This window comes from Nicotiana sylvestris, chromosome 8 (genome assembly GCF_000393655.2).
Source record: "Nicotiana sylvestris chromosome 8, ASM39365v2, whole genome shotgun sequence".
Taxonomy (NCBI): domain Eukaryota; kingdom Viridiplantae; phylum Streptophyta; class Magnoliopsida; order Solanales; family Solanaceae; genus Nicotiana; species Nicotiana sylvestris.
The window spans coordinates 153,083,336-153,097,299 of NC_091064.1; positions in this window are offsets into that span (position 1 = coordinate 153,083,336).

Below are 13,964 nucleotides of genomic sequence, written 5' to 3' on the forward strand. Positions count from 1 at the left end.
TCAAAATTCAAATAAACAGTTATGTCTGTTATGAAAGGATCTGTCCAGATATGTCTGTTTGTGAAACAAGACATCTTTTCTTAAAGGGTCTGTTGGTTGCCTATAAATACACAAGAATTCCCAGTGAAGTGGTATAGAAAATCACAAGTATTATTGCAGGTTTTGTTGTATCATGAAGAGAATCGTTTTGAATTTCCCTAAATTAGTATATAGGCGATAACTCTTTAAGGACAGTAGATTTTCACACCTCAAAGCCATTTTATTTGTTATTTTTTAACACCGGTGATCCAAAAGCATAAAATAAATGTTACTCCACGATAGTAAGAGTGGAGCCTCACCAAAAATATCAATTGGAAATGTGGAGCTGTCCTATCCACGAGGCTCGCACTGCTTAGGACCGGTGCCTGAAAACAGAAATGAAAATTTGGTCAAAGGGCCTAAGCTCCACACTAGTATGAATTATGAACCGCTCAAAGAGTGGGACAAGATAGGAAAAGAAGATTAAGAGATATGCAAAGCGTTGATATGACAAGGGAGCATTTATATCAATTCATAAGTTAAACAAGAAGATGAAATAATAATGTAAAACGTAGTTCAAAGTCATTTCATTTAGCCTTTAAGTTCAACTAAAATCATATGAGGTTTTACTTTTAACGGGAGCACTATACCGACATTGACATAATAGAAACAACACTAGGTGTTTAACCTAGTCACAAGTATTTGACCCTGCTTATCCGGGCGGTTTTCCGTAGTAACATACGAGTTGAATTATCATTACATTTATTAATGATCATTTGCCCACAAATTAGGGGATTTTATCCCAGAAACCTCGGGTTAATCGTGGAATGTGTCCCTACATCGATACATATAATTCTATGGTAACAAATCAAAATTCGAACTAATTTCGATGGTCTCCACTAGTAACTCCCATAATATTTGAATTTCTAAAATAGATTCATAGCTTATAAGCCTCAAAAAAATCTACCTCAAATTAATTTACAATGTTCATAACTGACCCAACCATTTGAATAAGAATCAAATGAAAACCTTCTTTAATTTAATGTAATAAAAAAAGAATTAACAAGATGAGAATCTATCTTTTAGTTGAACAAGTGCCACTCCAATATGTAAAAATATTTCAAAAATATTACACTTTATATTTTCAATAAAATAGCTCATTAATGGCACATATAAATTTATAATGCAAGGATGGTGTAATCTCAACCCGCTCGTCCCCACAAGTTAGGATCCACAATTAGAAGTCATGTTCTAAACAATTTTACGATATGCGATTTGGAGGAAAAGCTCTGTGAAGTAGTAGATTTCAACATACCTCAATATGCTCCCAAAACTTTACCACAAGTATCCAAGGTTTTCAACCAATTACAATCTACATAATTATCCCACACGAGTCAAGAGTTGTTTAACAATACCCAACAAGACCCATTTAGGCCTTTACTCTTGACTATAGGTACTTAGAGTTCATCTTTCCTACCAAATATGTTCCTTCATTCTTAACAATCTTATTTGTAATACTTAACTGCCTATTAGGGTTATAAACAACTAAACAATCTCCATTTAATACCCCAAGTTACTATTCATGTTATATCCAACTAGGGTTTCATAATTACTCACATTCAACTACTTCTTAATTTCATGAATATCATATATACACTCATTTATATCTCATAAATGAGGTTGGAGTAGAAGAATTTACCTTTTGAAGGAAACCCTGGAAAATCTCTTCTTTGGTGTTCTTGATGATTCTTCAAGATTCAAGTGAATTCCTATTGATTGGATCCATGTATGTGTTAGTTCTAATATATAATGATGTTATAACATCATAGATGTATCAAGAAATCATACCTTGAAGTGTATTGGATGTGGAGGGTTGACCCTTTCTCTCTTTAAAATATCAAAGCTTCAAAACCTTGCTCAAATTCTCTCCCCGCCTCCTTCTCACTACAATAAATGTGATATTTAGCTACAAAACTTTTAGCCACGACACAAAATTCGTCACTAATTTTTCACTTTTCGTGACGAAAATTATGTTTCGTGTTTAGATACATAATCCGCATAGTTTTAGTGACGAAACATAAAATTTCGTAGCAAAAGTTTTGTCCACTAAAGTTTCCCACCAAAAAATAACTTGGCGCCATTATTTAATAGCATTAGCCACGAATTTTATATAATTGGTGACATATTATTTTGTCACTAATGATGTATCCAATTTGTGACAAATCATAATTTGTCTTAAAATTGGTAAAACTTTGGACACAAAAAAATTTCGTCACAAAAAATGTGTTATTACAATAGTGACAAAATAAAATTTGTAGTTAAACATGGTAAACTTTAGCTACAAAAGTTTCTAATTTATTATGACATTAGTTTTTGTCACTAATAGTGCAAACAATTAGTGACAATTATTTAATTGTCTCTGTTTAACGTACAGTTTAGTCACAACAAAATTTTTGTCACGAAAAATATGATTTTTAAATGGCTACGACTTGAATTTTGTAGTTGAATAGTACAATTATTGGCGACAAAAAAAGATTCATAGTAAAAAAACTAAAAGATATAGTTTTGTTCATATATGATACAAAAAGTTACTTTAGGACTAATTAACCTTATGACTGAAGCACCCATCTTAAAAAATTATCAAGTTCGAGAAACTTGAATCCCATTTATAAAGTTCTATTATGAAGTCTATATGACCTACAAATGAAAGAAATAAAATTAAAACCATACTCATTTTGATTCAATTGCCATATCTAACTTTAGAAAATATAAAACCAAAAAACCATATTAAAATTTAGTAGAACCCAAGGAACACTTGCTGCTACAAAATTTCATATTGTTTAGATAGGAACAATCTATATATGGACTTATATCTATAACATAATCCGAGCATATGGAGTCCAACATAATACCTCAACTGTCAAATAACTAGTTAATTGGGCCACGCTTCGCGCAGTCAAATATCTTTATTTTATATTTATTTGATTCAAAAGAATTTAGATTTTTATAATGGCAAAAATAAAAAATATATTATATAATGCCAGATGTAACATAAGAAAACATATGAAAAATCAAACAGAAAATCATATCAAAATAAATAAATAAAGCATTCACTACTTCTTTAGATTTCATAATTACAGAGTTTTCGAAGAACACTTCTTTTTAATTTGAGAGGTGAAGTTAAATGCTCATTTTATAGAAAAAAACTTATCATGGAATGTTATGTTTGTTAATATAGATCTAATTATTTTTTTTTATTGGAAATTGGAATAAGATGTTAAGTCGATTGTAGACTTACAGTGGAAGTCTTCCGTAAAATAAAAAGGTAGAGTGTAGTTGCTAATCTGGTCATTTTTTAAGTAATTGTGTTTCCTTTTAAGTCTAAGAGACCAAAAAAATTAAGGGAAGAGCAATATGGCAACCATCTGTTCATAACGCTTAAAGCATTAAGCGGGTAATTTATTTACTCTTTCACTATTCGGAGTTCATGTGATAGACACTAATAAAGTTAACATTTAAGAGAAAACAAAAGGAGAATCTGCTTTAGAAATTTAAAGTAGAATAAACAGAGGACAGAGAGACCTACACAGGCGGATATTACCTCAAGACATCTATAACAACAACAACAACAACAACAACAATAACAACGACCCAGTGAAATCTCACTAGTGGGGTCTGGGGAGGGTAGTGTGTACGCATACCTTAACCCTACCTCGAAGGAATAGAGAGGTCTGAGGTTCCTAGTAATTATTAGTAAAAAGAATTACCAGAAAACAGGAATATCCAATTGGTTGTACTAAAGGATCAATTTATAAACATCTCGTTGAAAACTACAATCCTTTTTTGGCAAAAAACAAAGGTAGAGGTCATATCGACTGCAGTAGCTGTGCTCATTAGGATCATGACTGGCTTGAAGACTTTCAAGCAGCTGGAATCATCTAGTTATTTACGTTGTTGTACCATCATGCACCCAAAGATGAACAGGTGGTGTTATATACCATGAGAAGGTTGTAGTGGTCCCTGAACAATGTGTAGCAGAAAGCTCAGCAGAAAATCGATCTGTTCGTCTGGACAAAATTCCATCACTGACCAGGTTCAACTAAAGCAGGGGTAATTTGTCTTTGAAATCTTAAGAGCCTGATAAGATGGTGCTCTTGAGCAGATATGTGGTGGGAAGGGGTATATAGACATGTCAACCGTTGATGCCGATACTTCTTCAAAGATTAGTGAGGTTGGAATTGCATGTGGAAATATTAATTCTTGACTTGTTTTACACTAGAGCTGAAGCAGTGTACTATCAGAATCAAGTTTATGATGAATACTGCACATATTAGAACAGCAAAGAATTAGTAAGTTGAAGTGAAATACTAATAGTGAATGATTACAGGCCATTACATCAAAGGGTGGTTGTCTTGTTGAAGCTCCAGTTTCAAGGAGCAAAAAGCCAGCTGAAGATGGCCAACTAGTAATTCTAGCAGCTGGGGACAAGGTAATATATATACTATTATTTAGCTGTTTAATGGAACAACACTCTTATTATCTTTGGTTTGCTGCACAACATGGAGCTTGTGAAAAGCAACAAGCCTTGGATTCTTATTAGACTTGGAGGCCTTGAATATGTGTTCCTTGAAGTAATTGAGTTCTGCTATGCTCTCCTTAATGTCATCCATAGCTCTATGCTTGCTTTCCTTTTTAGGAGCCTTTTTGCTATTGGAAACCAACGAACACACAATGCCTTGACACTGCTGACATCAACTAGTACATGTGAAAAAAGACTAGCCAGATTTGGCATGTATTTCTTCAAAAATTGAAAATCCACGTAGACTGAATTTCCTGCTAGTAATGGTGTATATGTGCCAATGTTTCTCTTGACAAATTCAATAACCTGTTTCTCAGCTTCTTCTTCAGTGACCATACTCTTAAGCAATTTGTCAAGACATCTATAAATGGCCTAATTATTTAAAACCTCTCATTCGCCCTATCGCCAACATAATATATTAAAAAAAGATGCATACCCAGCATTTGTGTAATTCCTTGCACACGCTGCTTATAAAAGTGCACCTTGCCAGTATTTTTTGGCTTCCCTAAGCATCTAAACTTGGTTTGACAACTAGGACAGAGAAAAGAGAGCACAACTCTATAAAATCAATAATTCATTGATAACCATAAACACCATCTATAAAGCAGATGTGCAGCAGAACAAATTCTTAAAATGGACTGACCTTGGCGTTCTCCAAGTGTCTTATAGCTTCTTCCTGAGAAGAAGAATTCATAAACAATTGTATGCAACAAAGCCCAGCTGCCACATGATCCTTCCTTGTCACCTCATCATCATCATGCAATCTAAAAATACACAGGACGGAGACATGACATTAGTATATACAGAAAATGGAAGCAAATCGACTAGGCAGCCTATCAGAGAATATGATCAAATTCTGGAGTGAAGCCTGTGGAAAAACAGAAAGATTGAGCTTCTTGAAGTTTACCAAAGCACCTAAACTAAGAAACCAGGTAATAAAGTTAACATTTAAGAGAAAACAAAAGGAGAATCAGCTTTAGAAATTTAATAAAGTTAAATAAACAGAAGACAGAGAGACCTACACAGGCGGATATTACCTCAAGACTTCTATAAATGGCCTAATTATTTAAAACCTCTCATTCGCCTTATCGCCAACATAATATATTAAAAAAAGATGCATACCCAGCAGGTTACTGACCTTACTATTATGAGGTTACATCATAAAAACCAATGTCGTCGTCATCATCATCTGTGATATCGACTTCATCGTCATTAGTACTATTATTACCTTCATTCCCCTCATTCTCCTCATGATCACTGATGTACTCTACCATTGTGTCATCCTCTTCGTCAGAATTTTCTTCGTCATAACCAACTTCATGTTCTGTTTGAGCCTCCAATTCAATTACAGATGCATCTAGGGTAACCGAATCAACATCATCTCTATGTAGTTGACTCAACATATTATCCGTATCATTGACAATTGAATTACTTTCAAGTGAAACATCTTGATATACTTCATCATTTGTTTCGCCATTTCCTGTCTCTGAATTTTGCATCTCTGGCACATCATATAAGTGTCTATCTTGAAATTTTAGGACAATTCGCCAATTTTCTCCCAATTTCGGATCATCAATATAAAATACTTGCCTTGCTTGAGTAGCTAGTACAAAAGAATCATGTTCATACCAAAATCTATTAACATTGATGCTCGTAAGATTTTTATCTTTTTGCATCCCTGTCTTCTTGCGAAGATCAAACCACTTGCATTTAAATAGCAGAACTGGATTGCCATTAAGATACTCTAACTCAATCATGTCAGTTATAATACCATAAAAATCAATCACCTCATTTTCGTGATAGCCTTCAACAACTAGACCGCAATTTTGACTTTTACGTAGTTCATCGCGTCTTTGAATATGGTACCTAACACCATTTACAGTACACCCATTATATGTTATTCCACGTACATCAGGTCATATTGCCAAAGGATATAACTGATTGATAGACACAGACTTTTCCTTATTATATAATTGCATAATCTACAATGAAAAAATTATTACTTTTAATTAGTAAAGAGGAAAACAAATTAGAATTTAAACACATTAAGATGATTCTTATCTTAAAAAGTTACTTACTTTCCTTTTGAACCATAAAGGAAATTGTTCTCTATGTTTCTCTTCTATATTCGCAACAGCTTGCTTCATCAACTCTTCTTTATGCTCCCTGCAAAATAAATTACTTATAAATTATTTAAAACAGAAAAATAACAATAGAGAGAAAAATAACATACCGAAGAAAAGGTTCTACTTCTTCGCAATTATTCAACACATACCACCGAGCCATATCGAAATCATTCTTTGGTATGGTATCATAGTTTCCATCTCCAAATGGTCTAACACTCTTTGAGAATATGTCCAGAACAACTTCATCTTTGTTACTAGATCCATCATCATTTCGATCTTCACGATTAAATCTAGTTTCGATGCCAGTAAGATACATAGAGCAAAATGTCAAACATTCATCAATAAGATAGCCTTCTGCAATAGAACCTTCTGGTCGTGCCTTGTTTCGCACATAACGCTTAAGCTTGCACAAAAATCTTTCAATTTTGTACATCCAACGATATTGTACTGGTCCCCCATACATAGCCTCTCGTGGTAAATGCACAGCCAAATGTACCATAACATCAAAGAAAGCAGGTGGAAAGATCATCTCAAGCTTACACAATATTAAAATTATGTCCTTTTCTAGTTGTTCTAAGTCATCTTTTCTCAAAGTCTTGCAACATAATCGTTGAAAGAAATCGCCTAACTCAATCAATGCTGAAGAGACATATTTGCAAGCATGGATAGAAATGTATCCTAATCCCAAACATTGCAGCTGGTTTCTAGCATCATAATATGACTTAGGAAGTGTCTCACCATTTGGCAGTGCCTCCCGTAGTAACTCTAGCAACATATCAAATGACTTATTACTCCAATGATTGTACACTTTCAAGTGTAGCAACTTCACAAGGAATGAAAGCTTTGAGAATTTCTGACATCCCGGGTATAATTCATGTTCAGCTTCTTCCAACAATTTGTCAACCTTTTTGGCTTCCTTCTCACTCATATTACCATATATATTATTACCAGTTGTTGTCTCCTCCGAAAAATTGGTAAATGATCTTCCACTGGCATCTTCTAACATAGCGTTAATTCCATCATTGTTGTCATGTTCTTCATCTTCATCTTCGTCTTCGTCTTCGTCTTCATCTTCGTCTTCGTTGTAAATTGCTTCATCTTTATCTCTCCTTTGTGATTGTTCCCCATGGTATATCCATTGCACGTAACTTCCCGTAATTCCTTTTATCAACAAGTGATCATACACTACATCTTGTGTTTGAAAATCTATATTTAAACAGTCTTGGCATGGACATCGAACTTTAGAATTTCGATCAAAGTTTGACTGAACGAGTTGCATAAAAGATTGAACACCCTCAATATATTTTTTAGAGAACTTCCGTTCATGCATCCAACCTTTATCCATGATCAACTGCACAAACATATCGACAAAGCAAGCTAAGTCAGCCATGCAGTTATAATTGAGTTTTAATTAAGCAAAAGAGAAATGCATTTATTATCTTTCAACATGTCATAAAACTTCTGCTGAGAGAATTGGCCACACAATTCCGTTTGATCCAAACTGTTCCTTCATGTCTAGAATAGCTAATAGAACTGTTAGTTAGCTAATTACATTGGATTAGCATTAGTAATAAATAGTTAGCTAAATAAATTGAGCCTGTGTATATACACCATTGTATAGCACTTGGGAGTATCAATCAATGAACGAAATCCTATTTCTCACTTCTCTCTGTTCCATTCCCTCTTCTTCTCTCTATTCTCTAATCCCCATTTCCCCTTCTAATGCTTTTCTTAGTGAAGGCAGTCCCTCGTTCCAGTGATATTTGCTTGTCCACTGATTTCTTAAAATTTAATGCAACATATGACTTCCTAATTTATCGTTTTCCTCTGAATCCCAGCCCAAGTTAAGTAAATAAGTACCCATCTATCCACATACAAAAAATCAAACTTCAATTCATTCTTATGACAAATCAATTCATAAATCAAAACTCAGTATTCGGATGTTAAGAATTAAATAGAGAGGAGAAGGCAGCGATAGAAATAAAAGAGGAGAATTTACCAGAGTGGTCTGATAGCGAACAAGGGGATTACCAAGAGCAACGAGATGCAGCATCAGGAGAGGGCTGCAGCGACAATTCTTTTTTTTCTTATAAAAAGGACGGACGAGGGGAGATGTTGAGGACTTGCGGTAACAATTCCTTGTTTGACAAAAAGAGTGACCAACAGATTTTTTTATAAAAATAGAAGAAAAAATGTAATCCATAACCCAAGCAGATTGGAACTCCAATTAAAGTTTATGGTATCAAAGTTTGTAGAAGAAAAATTAATCAATTATGCTCAACTTGCTCATATGCGGAAAAGTGAACAAAAATATATATTTGTATATTTTCATTCATGCTATATTTACACAATACTTGAGGTGTTCATTGTTCAATCTGATTCAATTTTTTACCTAAAAAGCAACTAAATCAACAAAGTTAATTTTTTGTTAATTTTTATTTGGTCTTTTAATTTTCCCTATGATAATAGGCTAGATTCGTGTAATTTGGCGACTGTTTATGCCCCAGCTTAATTATGTTTCACTGTTATTTTATATGAGTGTTCAATCACGTTTTATATGGTGATTAATTGAATGGGCCCTTGATTAATCGTGTCTAATTACCTCATATTGCTTGAGAAAGAATATTAGGTTAGACTGCTATTGAACAACACCACTTTTAGGTAATTGAAGAGATTCATTACTTGAACTAAAGGTGAGTTTAGAGATAACGAAACTTTGGTGGGATAATTTAGAGCTACACATATTGCCAGCTAGAGTAGTTCGAGAAAATGCTCTAGTAAATTATCGTAGTTGATCGAGAGAAAATTACGATAACTCATAGCTCTTAAACCTCATAAAGTAGTACGGCGAGATTATAGCAAAAGAGTTAAAACCTAAACTAGAAATTGAGGAAATCAATGCCCTAAACCTTTTTACCCTTGAATTATCTTTAATTTAGCATATTGTTGTTTTTAATATCATTTGAAATAGTTAAACAAAAACCCAAGTTGATTGATAAAAATCTTGCATCTGGAAATTGGTTGAGTTGAAAATAGCATTGTCAAGAGTTGTAATAGATAGGTTAGTTCCATGAGGATTCGACTCCGGAATTAAAAAAACGGATTATATTTGCAACGACCGCTTTGTCTTTAGAAGGCATAGTTGGCCGTGATCACTCTATTTCACATGTTATTCTAATTTAATCAATTCAAGTTATTACAGTAAAGAAATACATTTATTTGTGAGTAGATATTTTCGGTAGAATAAAGTATCTATAATTTTTCTTTTTACAAGTACAAATAATGCAATAGTGTTAAAGTTAATATGAGATAAAAATTAATCATACTTAATTTTTAGATAAATAAAAAATAATAGTTTCTTAAATACTATTATCAAACTACACATTTTACCTCCCTAACATAAAATAATTAATAAGATTCATCAATACTGTAATTTAAATTAGTATTCCTTCAAGATTAAATACATAATTACTTTCAAATTTGACATAGAACTTAAGACATGAAGATTAGCGGTGGGCGTTCTGGCAGTTTGGATTGGATATGAAATTTTCGTTTTGGTTTTCGGATTGAAGAAATGACAATCCAACTCCAATCCATATAAACTCGGATCGGATCGGATTTTTTAAGTTCAGCAAACCGATACCCGACTGGTCGCTTTGAGCTTTAGCGCATCGTTCGGCAGTTTGAGGCCATGAACATCTTCAGTTCAGGTACTATGACTTGTGCACATGGTCGTAATTCGAATTCGGGAAGTTTGAAGTCGATTTGGAAAGAGAATTCTCATTTCAGAAGCTTTAAGTTGGAAGAATTGGCTAAGTTGTGATTTTTGAATAAACGACCTCGGAATCGAGATTTGAAGGTTCCAACAGGCCTTCGTATGATGATTTTGGCTTTGGGCGAATGTCCGGATTGGGTTTTGGATGACTCGGGTACACGTTGTTTTCGTATTCATACTACGTTCGAGAGTGAACAACTCAACCTAATATACGTCAATGATTTATATTAGAGAAGAACTCTAATTGCTTCTGCGATCCCTCTCATAGCTGCCAACATCCGCTTCTGCGCTGCCAACATCGCACCTGCGGTGTCGCAGGTGCGTTCCACTACTCCGCTCCTGTGATGAACGCCCAACACTGCCCAGCCCCCTTTCTAGTCGCTTCTGCGATGAGTTTCACGCTTCTGCGATGTCGCTTCTGCCCAAATGTTGTTCAGAACAGCAGAAAAATTAGCAGCTTCAATGTCCAAAATTAACTCCGCTAACCTTCCAAAATCCACCCGAGGCCCTCAGGACTTTAACCAAGTATGACAACATGTCCTAAAATATAATACGAACTTAGTCGAGGCTTTAAACCACATCAAACCACGCCGAAATTACGAATCACGCATCGAATCGAATTATGAGTTTTCAAATCTTCCAACTTCTATATTTTGCGCTGAAATATATCAAATCAATCCGGAATGACTTCAAATTTTGCACGCGAGTTATAAATGATGTACCATAGTTGTTCCTATTTTCGGAATCAAAATCCGTCCTCATTATCAAATTTCCACCCTCGGTCGAATTTTCCAAAAAAAAATTCTATTTTCCAACTTTCGCCAAAATGTGTCGAATTGTCCTAACTCTTACGGACTTCCAAATCCGGACACACGCCTAAAGCGAAAATTACCATACGAAGCTATTGACATCATCAAAACTCCATTCCGACGTCGTTGCTCAAAAGTCAACTCTCCGTTCAACTCTTTCCATTTAAGTTTCAAAATGAGAATTTTTCTTTAAATTTAATTTCGAATCTTTTGAAAACCAAACTCGATGGCACACACAAGTCATAATACATATTACAAAGTTGCTCGGGACCTTAGGTTGCTGAACGGGGCGTTAATTCTTACGACATATTGGGTCATTACATCTTCACCGTAATCATCCAAATACATTATTCAATTAATGAAATCATTATCAACCAAATGCACAGAGACATTAATATGGCCGATAAGAAGTAGTAATAATAAAACCATGTCCAACTAGAAAGTATTCTTATTAGGGATGTATATCAGTCGGTTCAGTTCGGTTGTGAATGTTATTGGCTCGATATATCGGTTATCGGTTTATAAATATGCTAAACTGATAAGATAGTGATTATCGGATATCGATTAATCAGTTGTCGATCATTACAATTTACCCGATAAGATAACTTAATTTAGAGGAAAAAGTATAGTGTACAACACTAATTAATCTTATAACCTTGATTCCTTCACTTATGTTCTAAAGAGTGAACAAAAGTTTTGTGGACATTTGGGGACCAATCAGCAGAATATACTGAACACTAGGAATATTAGAGGATCATAATTACAACAGTTGCTTTCCTACAAAGAACTAAGAATATACTGAACACTAGGAATATTAGAGGATCATAATTACAACAGTTGCTTTCCTACAAAGAACTAAGAGGTTTTGTCAAGTCTACTTATCCAAACAGAGTAGAAACAACACAAATAGTAGCCAAGAGCGCAAAAAATAATTAGTAATGTAAAATTTTATATAGTTATAATTTCTAAATAGGTATTTATATAATCAATCTGGTTCGACTTTTACGATTAATTTTTGCTTAAAACCAAATAATTAAATTTTATATGTTCTTAAAACTAAAAATCAAAATCAAATCAAATAAAGAATGTTGATTTTTTTTTCCAGTTTTGGTTCAATTTCTCGTGAACACAAAGATAGTTAAATCAATTCTTGAAATAAATCTTTTGAATATTGTATTACTGTAGTACATATTTGATATAGCTTATTTATAACATAAAGTCATCCAAAATTGGGATATGTACTAAAATAAAGTTTCATTTTAGTATTATTTTCACAAGGTAAAGTTTCTTTTTACTATTTTTTTTACATAAGTTGGTTGTACATTTGTAGTATTATATGTATATAAGTTGGCTGTATATACTATTTTTACATAAGTTGGCTGATATTTTAGAATTAGTGGGAGAGAGAGATAAAGTTAGGGTTAGAAGAAAATTCAGGGTAAAGCACTTCTCCACTCCCTTCCTTGGCATAACTCTTCAACCTCCTCCATACCCACCAAGCTCGTCCATACCCACCAAATAGAATTCCACAACATTGTAAATTGGAGAAAGAAACCGTCTTTTGGCGCTGGTTTTTGGGATTTTTGGCTCCAAACGAATGTCAAGATAACCACTATATATATATATGAGAAAAATGACTGGAAAAAATACATTGCAAAGTGAAGCAAAATTTCTGAACAGGTATGTATCATTTCACCTACTCTTTGTTTGAATAAGATTCAATAGATTGTAATTGCCACAATCATATATCAAATTATTAATTCATTAATTATTTGTGGCATAGACATTGATATGCTTTTATTTTGTCTCATATGATCAATCTAGATGAGAATAAATCAATTAGAAGATTTTGAAACAGAAACTCTTTAATTTACTGTGTATATTTAGAGTTTTTAGTTTACTGTGTATATTTATAGTTTTGCATGGTGTACTGAAGGGGAAATATTAGATATTATCATAGTAGGCATCTATTTTGTGTATATATTGACGTTTTCTGTCTGGTTTTGAGGGAAGAGTGGATGGATTGTGGAAATATGGTATTAAAGCTTCTGTTTGAATCAAATCATGCTTCTTGGTGGCCCTTGGGAATTTGTTTGATCGGATAATGGCACTTTAAATTTAGATGAACTGAAACAAAGTGTTTTAAGGTGAATATTTTGTAGGGTAATTTATATTTTTGTTGAAACCAGTAAACATTCCTTCACTAGGCTCAATCTTTGTCAGACACACAGCTTCTTTTAAATCTGCTGCATGTATAACTTATAAGATCTTTGGTATAAGTTTTTGAAAAAAATTAATATTATGGAAAAATAAAGGAGCTGTTGATAGTTCCCATACTATTTTTAGTTTTGATATGTCTTTATAATTTTGATATCGCTGCCCAAGTAAGTCTAGTGCCTCTTCTCTTGCTTTTTCTTGCCAGTCAGTGTGCCTAGAAGAAAAATAGTCCATGAGAGCAATGTCTGCATTGTTTCTTGTTCAGCATTCATCAATTATTTCTTCAAATATGAGCTTCTCTCTTCCAGCAGTATCATGATTAGCTTTCAAAAGCATTCCAAGATAATCTGTTGTAATGTTGTCCATATTGCTTACCATTGCACACACTCTTTTCTTGATTATCTCTGTGAAAAGTTGCTGAATTTTTCTTTCAACTTTCA